Below are 16,777 nucleotides of genomic sequence, written 5' to 3' on the forward strand. Positions count from 1 at the left end.
AGGGAGGGAGGGAGGCCACAAGCTTCCACACCGAATGCTGGTCACACTGGGAGGAGACTTACGGACTGGCGAAGAGAAGCTGTCAGAGCTGGCTGAAGTAGTCCTCCGGTGATTGCCTCAGATGAGACGTAGGTGGTTTGGAGGCGGCCCAGCCCGAGGGTGTGGCCACCGTAGCCTCCCACGGCTCCCTGGATGCCGAGCCATGGGCCGTGACACAGATAAAACTGAGCGACTGTTATTGTGATTTGGTGCTGTCTAGTTAAAGTGAGGTTTAATTTTTGAGTTCCCATTGAGTTAATATTTGATTTACTGCTGGCCTCCCTGTCAGCTCAAAGCAGTCTGGTTATGCTCTGACCTCTGGCATCAACAGTTAAAGTAGTTTAAACATGCTGTGTGCAACATAGATCGCAACTAGAATATTTTTCTTTTCAGTTACTGCTAAATATTAAAGTTTTTAATAATAGCTTCTTACTTTGTGTGACAAGGTTTTACAGATCTTCTTCTCTGCATGCTTTTTCTCAGGCAATGACCATTAAAAGGAACCCCGGCTATTAAGACATGTTTGTGTTAAAATATGTATGTGCTTTCAATAATATATATGTGGAATTAAAATACGCCAAATGTTTTCCTTTTAAGCACATTTTACAGGGAGTGCAGAATTATTAGGCAAGTTGTATTTTTGAGGGATAATTTTATTATTGAACAACAACCATGTTCTCAATGAACCCAGAAAACTCATTAATATCAAAGCTGAATGTTTTTGGAAGTAGTTTTTAGTTTGTTTTTAGTTTTAGCTATTTTAGGGGGATATCTGTGTGTGCAGGTGACTATTACTGTGCATAATTATTAGGCAACTTAACAAAAAGCAAATATATACCCATTTCAATGATTTATTTTTACCAGTGACACCAATATAACATCTCCACATTCACAAATATACATTTCTGACATTCAAAAACAAAACAAAAACAAATCAGCGACCAATATAGCCACCTTTCTTTGCAAGGACACTCAAAAGCCTGCCATCCATGGATTCTGTCAGTGTTTTGATCTGTTCACCATCAACATTGCGTGCAGCAGCAACCACAGCCTCCCAGACACTGTTCAGAGAGGTGTACTGTTTTCCCTCCTTGTAAATTGGTAGTAGGCTTTCGAGCCTATACAGCTTGGAGTAAGACAACATGCATGAAGAGGATGATGTGGACAAAATACTCATTTGCCTAATAATTCTGCACTCCCTGTATATATAACCGATTTACAAGTAGGCCGCCATTGTTATTTACTTCTCAATACACTCTGGGTAGTGTCATCATACGGTTGCACCGCATCACAGTTTGAACCAGAACAAACCGAGAGAGAGGATGAAAATAGTCAACCAGTACTTAGTTTAGATGAAGATGAAAACAATCTGTCACACGAGGACGCGAGAGTGAGGGAAAACTACTGGTGTCTATGGGGCTGCTGCCTGCCAATGGCAACGGCGACTGAGAGCGTTTGTTGTAAAGAGCTCAATTTTATGGCAGCAGCTATCCATAGTATCACATAACAGTATGATAAAAACATTAATAGAATTCTAATTTTTATTATACAGTGAAATTACAATATCGTTATTTTTACAGATATTCCATGCAACACAATGTACCAAAACTTTGAAGCCGTATGTCTTATTCCAGTTCTTTGAGCAGCCCTTGTTAGTCTCCATGACCAGTATAGCACTGGTCTACCAAGTCGTAACTAGGTCACTAATAGGCAAGTTAATTAATACCAATTAACTTATATAGGAGATCACAATGCAACACCATAAAAAACAAAACAGGTTAGCTGAACGAAAGCGCCTATACTGCCGACAACCACATGTCATCGTCCCAGAATGCATTGTGTGCGACAAAAACATGGCCGCTCCCACGGCTCCAAAACAATTTTAAACAACAAAGATTTAATGAATAACAAAAAAAAAAATTAGTTATTCTCAAGTATGTTTTTATGTAGTGGAGATAATTTGTAACATATTTAGAGTAACTTGTCAGGGTTCCTTTTAAACCACATACGACCATAACAAAGCTGTGAGAAAGGTTAAAAAACCAATACAGACTTAAGCTCAGAGGCGGAGCCAGACATTTGAAACACCCGGGGCTTAGCCCTAAAGGGTAGTATGCATGTGGTATTTTTTTTTTTTTTTTTTTTTTTGGGGGGGGGGTTAGAAATGACTGAAAGATTAATAGGCTCTGTTTTGAGTTTTGTTCAAAAAAGAATGACTTCATATAGGGAAAAATATATATCACATGTGCAGGACACCTTAAACTAGTTTTTTAATTAAGCAGCAAGGCAGAACAAAGTCGGGGCTGTATCAAGACACGAGGACTAAACCCCAATTCAACCAGACCCAGAACTGATCCGGAATTAAAACAGGACTACAACAGTTCAAAATCAGGACTACTGAGGACTTAACCAAGACAGAACCAGAATCAGAACTAGATGATAGTAGCACTAAAAATCATCATAGACCTGCACTACACTTATTTTTTAATTCCACCAAAGTACAATATTTAGATTGAGAAAAGTTTATATAATTATTTATCCTTGTTGTGCGAACAAGCCTGCATAACTTAATAAATATAGAATTTGAAAAATAGCAAACCTAAAAAGAAACACTAGGTACGAGATACATGAGGACCTATGATACGGTGATACTTTTGGCAAATGACCATTTGACTAACATGTGTGTCTCACCTGCTCTTGTTCATCTCTGTTCTGTCCTCATTCTCCATCTCCCTCTCTGTTCCTCTCTCTCCCTCTTTGTGCTGACAATCATCAAATATACAGTTGAAACCACATATTTATGTACTGTTCAGATCAAAACACAAACACTTTTTAATTGTAACATCAAATCAGACTAAATGTTTATTTTTTTAGATTGATAAATATAAAAAACATATTTGTTAACTTTAAGAGTAAAGAGAGAAACTATCTGTATTTCTTAATTGCAAATGGCACCAAATTGTATTCAAACTGAGCCACACTTATGGAGCTCCACAATTCTTTTCCTGGTGTTTTGGTTGATATCTCTTGATTTTCCCATTTCAAAAAAACAGGCTCTGTGTTTTTCCTTATATGCATCCACAGCTGTGCCACCAGTTTACTCACATGGACTCTACTAACCTATCAGAAGCTTCTTCAGCTCAGAATGGAATCGTCTGGAGTTTCTTACTAATTAACAATAAACTTAATGTATATGTACTCCTAAATTTGATGAAAGTGATAGAAAATAGACAGCTCTGTCTCTCTTTATTCTGACATTTAACTAATTCAAAAGATATTTCAATATTTATCTAAAACAAAAGTTTACTCTAAATTGATGTTGTACAGTAAAAATGTTTTATGTTTTCTCCCTAAAGTGTATGTAAATATCTGGTTACAAATGTGAATATCCTGCTGTGTACTGAAATCCCTCTTGTTTTGCATAGAAATATACTGAACAACATACAAAGCATAATATACAAAATAACATTTACCTGAGTTTTTTCTTTGAAAGAAGCCTCTAATGTCCATTCTTATATTTCAGTACATAACTGAAACCGATTTAGTCGGGGAGGGTAAGAACTGAGAATATGAAATAAACACACGTAAGCTAAGACTCTAAAAAAATAGCATTTGTTCGGCTTTTCATTTCGCCATTTGTTGATTCACTTGAAGAGCGAGTAACGTAATATTGGTCAAGTGATCAGTTTGATATCAATCTTTCGTGATACACCGTCATATTTACATTATTTGTACGGTATGAATGATTTTCTTTGGTACCTGGTCAAACTTAAGCTCTCCTTAGTATGGCTGGCTCCGTTTCTCCAACAGCGGACACAGGCAGCAGCTGCCCCGCCCCCTCGCTCAGTCACTTAGTGCCTGAGCTCGGATCATACCAATATCAGGGGGGATTCACGCACAGTCGTAAATTCCCACAGTGTGCACTATGTGCTTCGAATATTGTGTGTACTTTTTGTTTTATACAGTTGTCAGCCAGACATCTAACTATGAAAAAATTACACTCCAAAAGACCCCGGGCTTCTGACAAAACAACCCGGGCTTAAGCCCAGTAAGCCACCCCCACGCTCCGCCCCTGCTTAAGCTGTCAGCTATCACTGAGTATCTGTGCTGACACCAAATTCTTGTGTCGGGAGTTAAAAAGCATCACGAATACAAAATACAATAGCAGAAGCAGACACGTCATCCGGTTTTTAATCACACTCCTTGGCTGCTTTGACGCCTTTGAACACAATGACAAGTGATCTGCTCTGTGGGACAAACCCACCACTTTAACTCTCAATGCCACGAAAAGACTCAGAAGAGAATTTCAAAAGGAATCTGACTGAGGCACTGCCAAACTGGGAAAACCAGGGAGGAGGTGTGATTAGACTTTAGGTTTGTTGCGGCTTCCTTTTGTAAGTACCTACAATGTCCTTCTTAGTCATGAGACATGGATGTATTTATGAGTCACAGAACTATAATACTGTGAATTCACAGCAGCAAAAATTCTCTGTTGCATGTTGGTTGTGAGCATTTTAACACAATATTCATGTCTCTGTCTCTCTCCTGGTTGGGCCAAGCTTTTTATTAAGGCACCGTTTACAACAGCATATTGGGTGTTTTTGAAGGACTGCATTCTGATGGGCTGCGCGGTCTGAATAGCAGAGTGCAGTTTTCTCACTGATTGGAGGATATTTCTGTTCAAGGGCTCTGTGCAGAATGTACAAAACTTTAAACAACACAAACACTTTTTTGGTCCTCAGCTGTCAGTAGTTTCTTGTATATAGACAAGACCAGCAGCTTATACAGTAGCATATTATACATTTAATATGTATATGAATTCAAGAAAAAAATCCATCTACTTTCGCTTATTAGGGTTGTGGCTAGGGGCTGGATCCTATCCTAGCTATCAGAGGGCAAAAGCCACAGTACACCCTGTTGCCAGACTGTCCCAGGTCCAACACAGAAAGACAGACAACCGCTCATATTCCAGACTACTGGGACAGACTATGCAAACGCCACACAGAAAGGTTCAGGCCAGATGAATGATTCAAACCCAGAACCTTCTTGTGGTGAGGCAACCCCCGCACCACCGTGCTGCCCAGTTCAAGAAAGCACAGAATATAATTTTACTAGATCCATATTCTTATCTACGGAGCCCCGCAGGGGACATGGGAGAAAAAAAAAATTAAGACGGACTTTTGCGAGATCTCGCAAAACAAACTCGGGATCTTGCAAAAGTTTTAGCTGCATTCTTCAGAGGCCGCCAGCTCGAAGCCGACTGGGAGGTCGAGGCAGGATGTGCCGGGAAAGCGACGTTCCTCCTGGCTGTAGTAGGTCTCGACCTCCCGTTAGCTTCGAGATGGTGGGTGTCAGATCTCCGAAAACGTCGGAGCACTTTTGCAAATATGTGATGTCTTTTAAACCGAGCAGATATCTGACGTTTACACAACTACATTCACGCCTCAAAATATCTTAAAAGTGTATTTTGTAACCCAGAAAGAGTAATATTACAACTAAGTAGCTGCCGCCATTGTTGGAATCCAACTTTTGCGACATCTCGCATTGTCTCGGTCATTGTGTCCTTGGGCAAAACACTTCACCCGTTGCCTACTGGTGGTGGTCAGCAGGCCCGGTGGCGCCAGTGTCCGGCAGCCTCGCCTCTGTCAGTGCGCCCCAGGGTGGCTGTGGCTACAATGTAGCTTGCCATCACCAGTGTGTGAATGTGTGTGTGAATGGGTGGGTGGATGACAGGTTGTGTAAAGCGCTTTGGGGTCCTTAGGGACTAGAAAAGCGCGCTACAAATACAGGCCATTTACCATTTACCATCAGGAAATCAAGTTCCTGGAGTGTGAGGTGTGGAGAGACTCTAAACCCAATGTGTTTGAAGTCCAGTGTGATGTTTCTGCAGTCTGTAATGATTTGGGTTGGCATGTCAGCTGCTTCTGTTTGCAGTCGTTGGTCCATTGTGTTTTATCAAATCCAAACTCAACACAGCATCTACCAGGAGATTTAGGAGCACTTCATGCTGCCATCTGATTATAGGGTTTATGGAGATGCTGATTTCCTTTTCCAGCAGCACCTATCACCTCTGCACAGAGCCCAAACTAAAGATTTGATGACCATGTTATTACTGGGCCAGTTAACTCACCTGACCTAAAACCCACAACATATGTATGCAGTTTTGTTAAGCAGAGAAGGAGATACACCCGACTCAAAGTACAGACGAGCTAGAGGTTGATATCTGTCACGTTCCTGGGTCTGTTGACCCAGCGTTTTGAGTTTTAGTTTATTTTGATGTTTATGGTTTATTTTTTTTAGTTCATTAAGTTATCTAAGCTCATTTGTTTATTTAGATTCCCCTTGTGTCTTCTACCCCTGTGTTTTAGTCTCCTTTTGCCCTTTATGTGTTTCATGCTGTGTGTCTTATGTTGTCAAGGTTATATTGTCTTGTCTGTGTCTCATGTTTCCTGTTTTATTTTGAAGGTCTATGTCCTATGTCAGTGTAGTCAGCTTTGCTTCCTTTGTCTCGTTATGTCAGACTAGTGCCAGCTGTTTCCCCATGTGTTTCCACTTCCCCCAATCACCCTTGTGTGTATTTACTCTGTGTGTTTCTGTTCATTCCTTGTCAGGTCGTCTGTTGTTCACGCCAATGTTTCCATGTCTAGGTTTTTCTTGTTGTTTATTTCGTTCTCCCAGTTTAGGTTGAAGTTAGTTTACTTCAGGTTGCCTTGCCCTTTCTTTGTACCTTTTTTACCAGTCTTATTAAACGGCTCGCTTTTTGTTAATACTGAAGCTCTGGTCCAAGTTCCTTAGTGTCTGCATTTTGGGTCTACTCTTCACAATTAATACAGTCTGCCACCACCAGACTGTAACACTATCAAAGCAACTTGGACTTCATTAACACCTCAATTAAATGAACATGCTTGTAGCTGGTGGTTCACCATTGGAAAGAAGCACATTAAAGAGTGTGGCCTGCACTGTCTCCAAAGTGCACAACTGGAAAAATGTATATTTAACCCAGCATGGTACAACCTCTGGGCCCTATTTCAGGAAGCCGGTTTAGAGCAAAATCTGAGTAAGTATACCCTGAGTTAACGAAAACTCTGGGTTTTCGGTTTCACAAAGCGAGTTTAGATTAATTCTGAGTGAGTTACTATGACGACACACTCCGTGAAGCTAACCTGCCCCCTAGCAGGTTTACTTCAACTAACCCTGACCTTCTCCGCCTCTTTGTCGGAAACCTGACTGTAGGAAGTGTCAGACATGGCGTGCCCCTTCCTTGAAGAGCCAGTAGATGTTGAAGCCCAAATTCTCCGCAGAGCTCTCGGCCGGGAGAGAGTGATCAGAGCGCGTTTGGACATTTTATCATTTCCTGATGATTTCCTGTGTGAACGTTACCGTTTTTCAGCACAATCTATAATTTATTTGAATAACATCCTCAGGCCTAATATTGCTCATGTGACACATCACGGACATTCTCTCAGTTCTGTACATATTATTTGTATCGCACTTCGGTTTTTTGCAAACGGGAGCTTTCTGTATAATATTGGTTACGCTGAGCACGTTTCCAAGGCTACCGTCTGTCGGGCAGTCAGGAATGTTACAGTTGCACTGAAACGTCTCCTGTACTCGTTTGTGGTGTTCCCCGGTCATAGACCCACAAGATTTATCAAAGAGGGATTCCACAAAATTGCAGGTAGCAGGATGAACGAAACTTAATTCATGATGTGGTGATACTTGAACTACTACTTAAATTTTACATTTATTTTCAGGGTTCCCAGGCGTGATTGGCTGTATAGATGGCACTCACATTCCAATCATTGCTCCTTCAGTAAATGAAGGAGACTATGTGAACAGGAAGTCTTTCCACAGCATTAATGTACAGGTACATAGTTCCCTGTAGCATTTCAAACTAACAAATTATTTCATTATAGTAATGGATGCTAATTTGTGTTCTCTGCACTGTGAAGATCATATGTGATGCTGCCAACATTATCACAAATGTGGAAGCCAACTGCTCCGCCTCTGTGAGTGGTGGTGGTGGAGGACCCCCACCTGTTTTTCAGGCCTCCGTTTTTTTTCTAGTGGCCATAACGGGTCACATTTGAGCATACAGAGTAAGCAAATATGTACTTGTAATGTGCTCAGATAATTTCAATAAGTGCTTACAGAGGGGAAATTAATGTAGCCTCTAACTGCAATTGATTTACATCGGACAAACAGACCAAGCACTATGGTAAATGGTAAAATGGCCTGTATTTATATAGCGCTTTACTATGACCCATAATACAATTACACCTTACCTGTTTGGGCTTTATGTATCCTCGTGCGCGCGCTTAACTTGGGGCTAAAGCAACTCCGCGTTGACTGAACTAATTGTTATCAGCCTTTCTGAAACCGAATATTCCGAGTTGGACAGTTCGGGGTTACTCAACCCTGAGTATCGTTTTTCACTCTGAGTTTTCTAAACCGGCTTCCTGAAATAGGGCCCTGGTCTCTTTTTTTGGTTATGCTTGGACTTTTCTTTTTTAGAAAAAAGGGAATTATTTTGAAAATATAACTTCAGTGTTATACTGTGTCATCATAATACTTACCTAACCCTCCTCCCCTAATGCATCAATTTGTATCTCTTTCTGCGTAAATTTATGCTGGATATGTCTTCATTGATGCAAAGAAAACACAAAATGAGTCAACACTGTTGAAACATAATGCCAGGTGCATCCCGGGCATTTTGCATTGATTTCAAATTGTTATTCTCAGCTCATATTATTTTTGAATGTACTATTATCTCTGATGAGTCAACACTCATACAGATATGATTCACTCTTCTCTCCTCTTTTTTGTTTGCCTCAGTCCACACAGGAGATTCTGAGTTTTTGTGTCTTTTTGGGAAGTAGCCTCCTTGTTTATGTGAATGATAAATTCATTTATTTTAATGCACCAGCTGCGCATGTTGAATGCTCAGATGTGTTGAAACACACATCTGTGGTTTTGGATCATTTTCAGGATCGTGTTCATCTCAGCTATGTCACTGAGGCTCACTAAAAACATGCCCAGGCAGTGGGTATCTACAGATTTGTTAACAAACTAAACTTAATAGACGCCTTTCTTGTTTTTAAGCTTTTTTGAGAAAATGTCATTGCACATGAGGGCAGGGATAGCTCAGTAGGTAGAGTGGTGGCCCCATGATCGGAAGGTCGGTGGTTCGACTCCACTTAACAGCTACCCTGAGGTACCCCTGAGCAAGGTACCGTCCCTACACACTGCTCCCCGGGCGCTGCATTGGTGGCTGCCCACTGCTTCACTGGGTGAATGGGTTAAATGCAGAGGAACTATTTCCCTACGGGGACTAACATGCACACTTTACTTTTACTTTACTTTTACATTGTCATTACTCCCTTTTCTCCTCTGGCACCTTATTAGTTATAAATCTGTGTGTGTGTGTGTGGGCGGGGTGCCTGTGCAGCAGGTGACTGAACTCACAACACTGTGTGTATGTGGTGGGGATAATTATGTTTACCATAAAAGTGATTGGATGCACTTGTTACTCATAATCAAACTTTGCTGGGAGAAAAAGACCCTCACATTTTTCTGCTTGGAAACATCAGAGGGACATGACCTCTTCATCTTCCCTGAAATATACACCTGTGCTTCTCACGGCTCACCTTCATTGGTTCCCTGTAAAAGCCACAAATTAATTCTAAAGACCTCATCATATTATCCCAGCAGACCACTAAGATCTTAGAGGTTCCCCACTTTCACCTGTCGGGCTCCTCTCTTTTGGAACCAGCTCTCAGTTCTCTACATTTAACATTAGATGCCAAACTTTCATTTTTGGTACAGTGTACTTAGAGCTGTACCAGTTAGTTATGCATCTAGCCTATTCTGCTGGAGGCACTCTGCTCTGCCCTCCTCCCCTCGTGAATTTATATTCCACTACATAACATGTACACTGCGTTCCAAATTTTTATGCAAATGATGTTTTTCTCTGATTTTCCTAAATAGTCGATTCAAATGACAGTCAGCATAATTTTCGAGTCATCAACCATTAGAGTATAACTCAAATGTTACTCAACAAAACTGCCAATGAAAAAGTATGTTTTTCAAAAATAATAAACTTAAAATACACTGTTCTAAATTATTCCGCACAGAGTTTCAAAACATTTTATAGATAGTAGAGAATTGAAAATGGTCATTTGTTGAATTTGCAGCATTAGTAGATCAATTTTACTGAAATCAAAAGCTATTTAATCAAAAACATCTTAACAGGTCAAGTTACATATTAACATAGGACCCCTTATTTGATAGCAGTTTTACAATTCTTGCATCCATGGAACTTGTGAGTTTTTGGAAAGTTTCTTCTTGAATGTCTTTGCAGGATGTCAGAATAGCCTCCCAGAGCTGCTGTTTGGATGTGAACTGCCTCCCACCCTCTTATTTTTTTGTTTGAGGATGCTCCAAAGGTTCTCAATAGGATTGAAGTCAGGGAAGAATGGGGACCACACCATGAGTTTCTCTCCTTTTATGCCGATAGCAGCCAATGATGCAGAGGTATTCGCTGTAGCATAAGATGGTGCATTGTCTTACATGAAGACGGTTGTGTTGCAGAGGAACAGTTCTTCTCTTTCTACCATGGAAGAAAGTGGTCAGTCAGAAACTCCACATACTTTGCAGAGGTCATTTTCACACCTTCAGGGACCCAAAAGAGGCCAACGAGCTCTCTCCCCGTGATTCCGGCTCAAAACATGACTCCACCACGTCCTTGCTGACGTTGCAGCCCTGTTGAGACATGGTGGCTGTCCACCAACCATCCACCACTGCATCCATCTGGACCATCAAGGGTTGCATTGCACTCATCAGCAGAGGTGTGGACTCGAGTCACATGACTTGGACTCGAGTCAGACTCGAGTCATTAATTTTATGACTTTAGACTTGACTTGAAAAAATGTTCTAAGACTTGTGACTTGACTTGGACTTTTACACCAATGACCTGGGACTTGAATTGGACTTGAACCGGTTTACTTGAAAAGACTTGATATTTCACCCCAAATATAAAATTTAACATGCATATTATATAGAGATTGAAAATGTGACGTCATTCAGGGGTAAAACCGCAAAGGATTCTGGGAACTCGTGGCAAGAGGTACTAGCACACGCAGGCTTTCAATTAAAATCAGTTACACAGAGATAAAAAGAAACACAAAAATGTCAAGAAGCTGTTGTATTATTAACTGCAATAGCCGGTCGCATGACAGCCACGGGAAGCCGACGGGTAAAGAGATCGGTTGTTATCGGATTACGTCGTTGAAGAGAAATTGTTCGAGCCATGTTTCCGAAGTAACAAAGACGCGACGGATGGCCTGGATTGCAGCCATTCAAAGATCAAATATAACGTCTCAGAACCCTCCAGCTCATAGGTTAGTCTGCTCCAAGCATTTACACAAAGGTCAGTCTGCTGTTGTAGTTAATGCGTCATTTTCATAACATAATTGGTGATATAGGTTACAAGCAAGTCTGGCGCTGAACAGAAATTGTCGCGCTATGCTCCTTTATTTATTGTGCATAAATAGTGAATTGTCCTGACACAATATTGCGTTTCGCTTCTGTTATTATGGTACATTGACAAAAACATATACTTTTATTCACAGGATAAAACAGGGTTTTTGTATCACTAATTGCCCAGTACGATTACAGCATACAGTATTATTGTCACTGCTACATTTCTGTGATGCGTACCAGAAATTATTTCCACTACTAATTAATTACCGTTGAGCTCAAAGGTCCTATTAATAAACTGTTAATGAATGTGTATTTATGAAGACGATTTGTGAGACTGGTAAACTTATGATATGTACGATGGTCTTTCGTTCTACACGGTGCATTTCAAGGTCCTGCACCCATCCGTCGGTAAACTGTACCTGGGCTTGTTGCAGTGACCTGAAGTTACTAAACTTCATGAGTGTATGCGCTCACTCCAAGAACCGTATGATTATAAATATGCATATAAATATGCTAAGATGAGATAGCTGACTTCATCTAACTAGCAAATGTTGTCCAGGCTACGTTGGTGATGCAGTTTTTTTTTTGTGTATGATATTTTTGTCATGCGATTTTAAAGCCGGTCCTACAACCGCATCCAAGAATAACATGCAGCTTATCTCAGAACTGTCGGTGAAAATTATTCTTGGAGCTAGGTTTAATTGAGCTGCATTTTAAAGAGGTGGAATTTCACAATTTGTGTATATTTTCTAAGTTCACTATTTTGTCATGTGTTGAGAAAAACACAGATTTAAAAATTACATGATCTAATATTTACATTTAGCATAACTGCAACATTATTTTTTCATTTTTTTTTTTTTAAAGACTCGAAAGGACTTGAAATTCAAAAACTGAAAATTGAAAATTTCAGACTTGTGACTTTACTCTGACTTTTACACCAGTGACTTGAGACTCGACTCTGACTTGCCTGACATTACTTGAGACTTGACTTGAGACTTGAGGATAAAGACTTGAGACTTACTTGAGACTTGCAAAACAATGACTTGGTCCCACCTCTGCTCATCAGTGAACAGGACTGTTTGAAAATTAGTCTTCATGTAGTTCTGGGCCCACTGCAGCCATTTCTGCTTGTGAGCATTGGTTAGAGGTGGCCAGATATAAGGTTTATGCACAACTGCAAGTCTCTGGAGGATCCTACACCTTGATGTTCGCAGGGCTCCAGAGGCACCAGCAGCTTCAAATATGTGTTTGCTGCTTTGTTATGGCCTTTTAGCAGCTGCTCTCTTAGTCTGATGCATTTGTCTGGCAGAAACCTTCATCATTGTGCCTTTATCTGCATGAACCCATGTGTGCTCTGACTGAGCCACAAATTTCTTACATTACGGTGATCACGCTTAAGTTTTCGTGAAATATGAGGTTTTCATTACGTGTCCAAGGCATTCAACTATTTCACGCTTTTCAGCAGCAGAGAGATCATGTTTCTTTCCTATATTGCTTGAAAATGGTGGTCTGCTTAATAATGTGGAACATCCTTCTTTAGTAGTTTTTCCTTTAATTGGGCTCACCTGGCAAACTAATGATCACAGGTGTCCAAGACTGAGTTTAGTCATCCAAAGAGCCCTGAGACACAATTTCATCCATGGGTTTAATTGAAAAACAACTTATTTAATCTTCATGACACTTAAACACAATTTGCATAATAATTTGGAACGCGGTGTAATGTGGTGTTTGTGTCTCCTGTAGTTTGTGCTTCTTTCACTCCCTCTCTTCCTGCAGGTATTTCAGCATCCAAAGCTGCTGCTAAAAGGCTTCTATTTCTTGTAATATTTGCTTTATTTGCTTACTTGAAGCAAATTGTTGGGTTTTTCTTTGTATTCTAGGGTTTTAGCATTCTGATGTAAAGTGGTTTAAGATTGCTTATGCTGTAATTGGCCAATAACAAGTAGCTTTAAACTGATTTATGCCTTTGGCATTTGCACCATGTGGACTGGGAACGTAGATGTATAGTTGGCACATGGTTGCCAGCAGGTAGAAGGTTATTTTTCTTTTGTAAATCGCATGAATGATTCATTTTGTATTAAACTAGTTCAAGGTCTTGATGTACTAAAGCTATTTTGAAATGCCGCATGCATTTCCATTAGAGATTCACTTCTTCTTAATAGCAAGACAGTCCATAAACCAGTGCCTTTATAAAGTAACTGATGTGTGTGTGTGTGTGGTCCAGGTTTTTCTTATGATGCGGGGACCTTACTCTGATTTCACTGTAATATATCAGGGACTATCTTCCTTATGGGGACTAAAACGTACATCAGTAAGTTTTAAATGTTTTAAAAGTTTTAAAGGGCACTGTGCTGGTGTCTGAAGCCACTGTTTGTGTACTCCATGTCATTGTGAGGACCTATGGGATTCTCTGATGCTGAGTTTGAGGACATTTGGTGTTTGATGATTATGAATTATTTTCCTCAGTCACTCAAAGGGTTGTTTGAAGTTTTCTGCCTTTTCCACACAGTTACTACAGTCCTGAACCTTTCTAGACACAACCTGATTAATCATCAGAATCAGAATCAGAATACTTTATTGATCCCTGGGGGAAATAAATTTTTGTTACAGTGCTCCATTTTAAACCAACATTAAGACAAGACAGACAATACACTAACTAAGAATAGTACAATATATACATATATATACATACATACATACATACATACATACATGCATAAGTCACTCATAAATAAATAGTTGGAAAAGAAACATGTGTAGCTGTAGCAGCAAACAGTGTGTTAAGTGGATGCGTTGTACAGGGAGATGGCCACAGGCAGGAATGATTTCCTGTGTCGTTCAGTGGTGCTTTTCGGTAATCTCAGATTAAGCTGCATGATGAAAAGCAAATGTCCACAGCATATTCAACAGGCTTTAACTCAGCAGCTCTAAAAGCTACTGTGAAAAACTCACCAGAGAAACTGATTATTTAATGTTGTTTATTTGCTTCTTTAGGAAATGGATGGGATTACTTGATAATCAAAGTTTGAGGTAAAATACAATGACAGAGAGTACGAGTACATGAGCACAATAATTACAACCTGTCCCTGTATACATTTATACAAGTACTCCGTGTATAAATACGCATATTTGACCAACAGTTTCATCAAAACTGTGACTGTTTGGTGCAGTGACTCCCTACATATTAGACAGTCGAGTATGAAAATTCAAACCAAAGACATCTCAAATGAAATTCCAATTAAAAAAAAAAAAAAAAAACATACTTCCTTCTAAACATAAAAGATTGAACTCCTAGAGCGACCTCCTCTCTGAAAGTAGATTTCCCGAAGTGCATTAAAAACCAGCTTAAGCATTAAATCCTGCGACAAGCTATTTGGAAACCTCAGGTGTGTGACAGTAAAACCCTCACCGACACTCTGTGTACCAGCTGTGACGTGTGCGCATGATGAGACATTGATGAGATAAATCTATGTAATTATTTACTTTTCAAAGACAAGTGGTTAATAAAGGTTTTAACATTTAATCAACGTGGCAGCTGGTGATTTTGTGCTAAAACACTCACCCCAGTTTTAGCTTTTTAATTTCAAAGGTCATTTTGTGGCATTTCACATAAACAGCTTTTTATCATTGCAGGAACATTTCTCTCTCTGTGAGCTGCACGTGGAAAAGCCGTAGCTCTCTTTTATAACCTGCAGGTTGGACAGAATACAGTAATCGGCTGCAGTTCATCCATAAATCTCCACAATTAGTCAGAAACATATTCATTTATAATTTTAAAGTTTAGTAATTATTCTACAAATAGCCGTAATCTCTTCACAAGACTATCGAGAAATGCTCAACAGTATTTAAACAAAAGAAAGCCTCATAAACTCCTCTGTCTATTCTCTTATCTGCTCCAATACAAAAATAAAAAGAGTCCATGGTGCTCATTTCAGTCTTTATGTTGTGAGTCTCTGGAGCAGCCTTCCACAAGATCTAAGAACAGTAGAAGATACTCCTATCTTTAAAAATCCAGCGGTTAAGCCTGGCTTCTATGGGGCATCTTTTAATTTATTAAATGTTCTTATTGATTAAATGTATCAGTGGATACACTGTTGCAACTGTTTTTGCACAAAGTATCCTAAAACTACCTTATTGAACTGAAAGAGAGATAAAATTATATGTTATGCATTCATTTATTTATTAGGTACAAACATTCAGCGCCCACCTCCTATCAACATTTAGGCTGCTGGTGGCGTAAGGGTGTGGAGGATATCTTCTTGGCACACTTTGGTCCCCTTAATACAAAGTGAGCATCATTTAAACACCACAGTCTGAGTATCGTTGCTGGTCGTAACAGAAATTTGTGACCACAGCATATCCATCTTCTAATGGATGTCACAGAGCTCCGGTGATCTCAAACTGGTTTCATGAAAATAACAATGAATTCACTGAACTAAAATGCTCTCCACAGTCACCAGATCTCAATCAAACAGATCACTTTTAGCATGCGGTGGAATAGGAAATTCAGCTTTGCAGCTGACAAATCTGCAAACTGTGAGATACTTTCATGTCAACATCATCCACAATCTCCGAGGATTGTTTTCAGCACTTTGTTGAATCTGTGCTGTGAAGAATTAAGTCAGTTCTCAAGGAAGACGGGGTCCAACCTCATACGAGCAAGGTGTACCTGATGACCTGTGAGCGTGTATTTATTGTCTTTATTATTATTATTATTATTATTTCTCATATCCTCTTTCACTGTTGTATTACTCAAGTAAATATTTTAAAATGAGTTTTCATTATTATTATTTGCATTTTGAATTTCATTAACTTTAGAAGTCTGGCTTCGTTGTTATTTTATTTTTCGACGTCGTGCATGGTTGTACAAACATAACCCCACAGTGGATTGGATTCATTCTGAAAATATTGCTCTTTTTGTGGCTTGCAATTATGGTCAGGTCACTAATGGCTAATCAAAACAATATTCACAATATCATATCTTCAGCTTATTAGCATATAAACTGGGTAACAAAGTTTATTGAGGTCAACAAGAAATATCGTTTTCTTTGTTTAAATCTCTAAGTCATAGCTCTTGTAAAAAACAAACAAATTTATAAATAGATAATAATAATAAATAATAATAAATATAAATAAATAACCCGATAAATGCTACAAATGCAGAGTCCTCAGAGGGACCAGTCAACTTTTTTGGAAAGTGCTGATCTCATGGACTGTTTTGGAAGATGGGCTGTTTTGTTGTTTTGAGTGTGTCGGA

General features: G+C 39.5%; 1 long non-coding RNA gene across 2 annotated transcripts; it reads right to left on the bottom strand.

The window, feature by feature from the left end:
- Positions 1-2,109: 2,109 nt before the first annotated feature.
- LOC146707802 (uncharacterized) lies at positions 2,110-3,939 on the bottom strand. Of its 2 annotated transcripts, none has more exons than XR_014920878.1 (3): positions 3,799-3,939; positions 3,513-3,600; positions 2,110-2,801 (listed from the first exon to the last, which is right to left on the bottom strand). It is a non-coding gene; the product is annotated as an uncharacterized LOC146707802 (long non-coding RNA). The 2 variants fall into 2 exon arrangements; XR_014920877.1 differs by having other exon boundaries at positions 3,764-3,939.
- Positions 3,940-16,777: the final 12,838 nt, after the last annotated feature.

This window comes from Copadichromis virginalis, linkage group LG6 (assembly GCF_057382275.1).
Source record: "Copadichromis virginalis isolate Kocher_CV1m ecotype Utaka linkage group LG6, C_Virginalis_male_GT1.1, whole genome shotgun sequence".
In the NCBI taxonomy this organism is placed as follows: Eukaryota; Metazoa; Chordata; class Actinopteri; order Cichliformes; family Cichlidae; genus Copadichromis; species Copadichromis virginalis.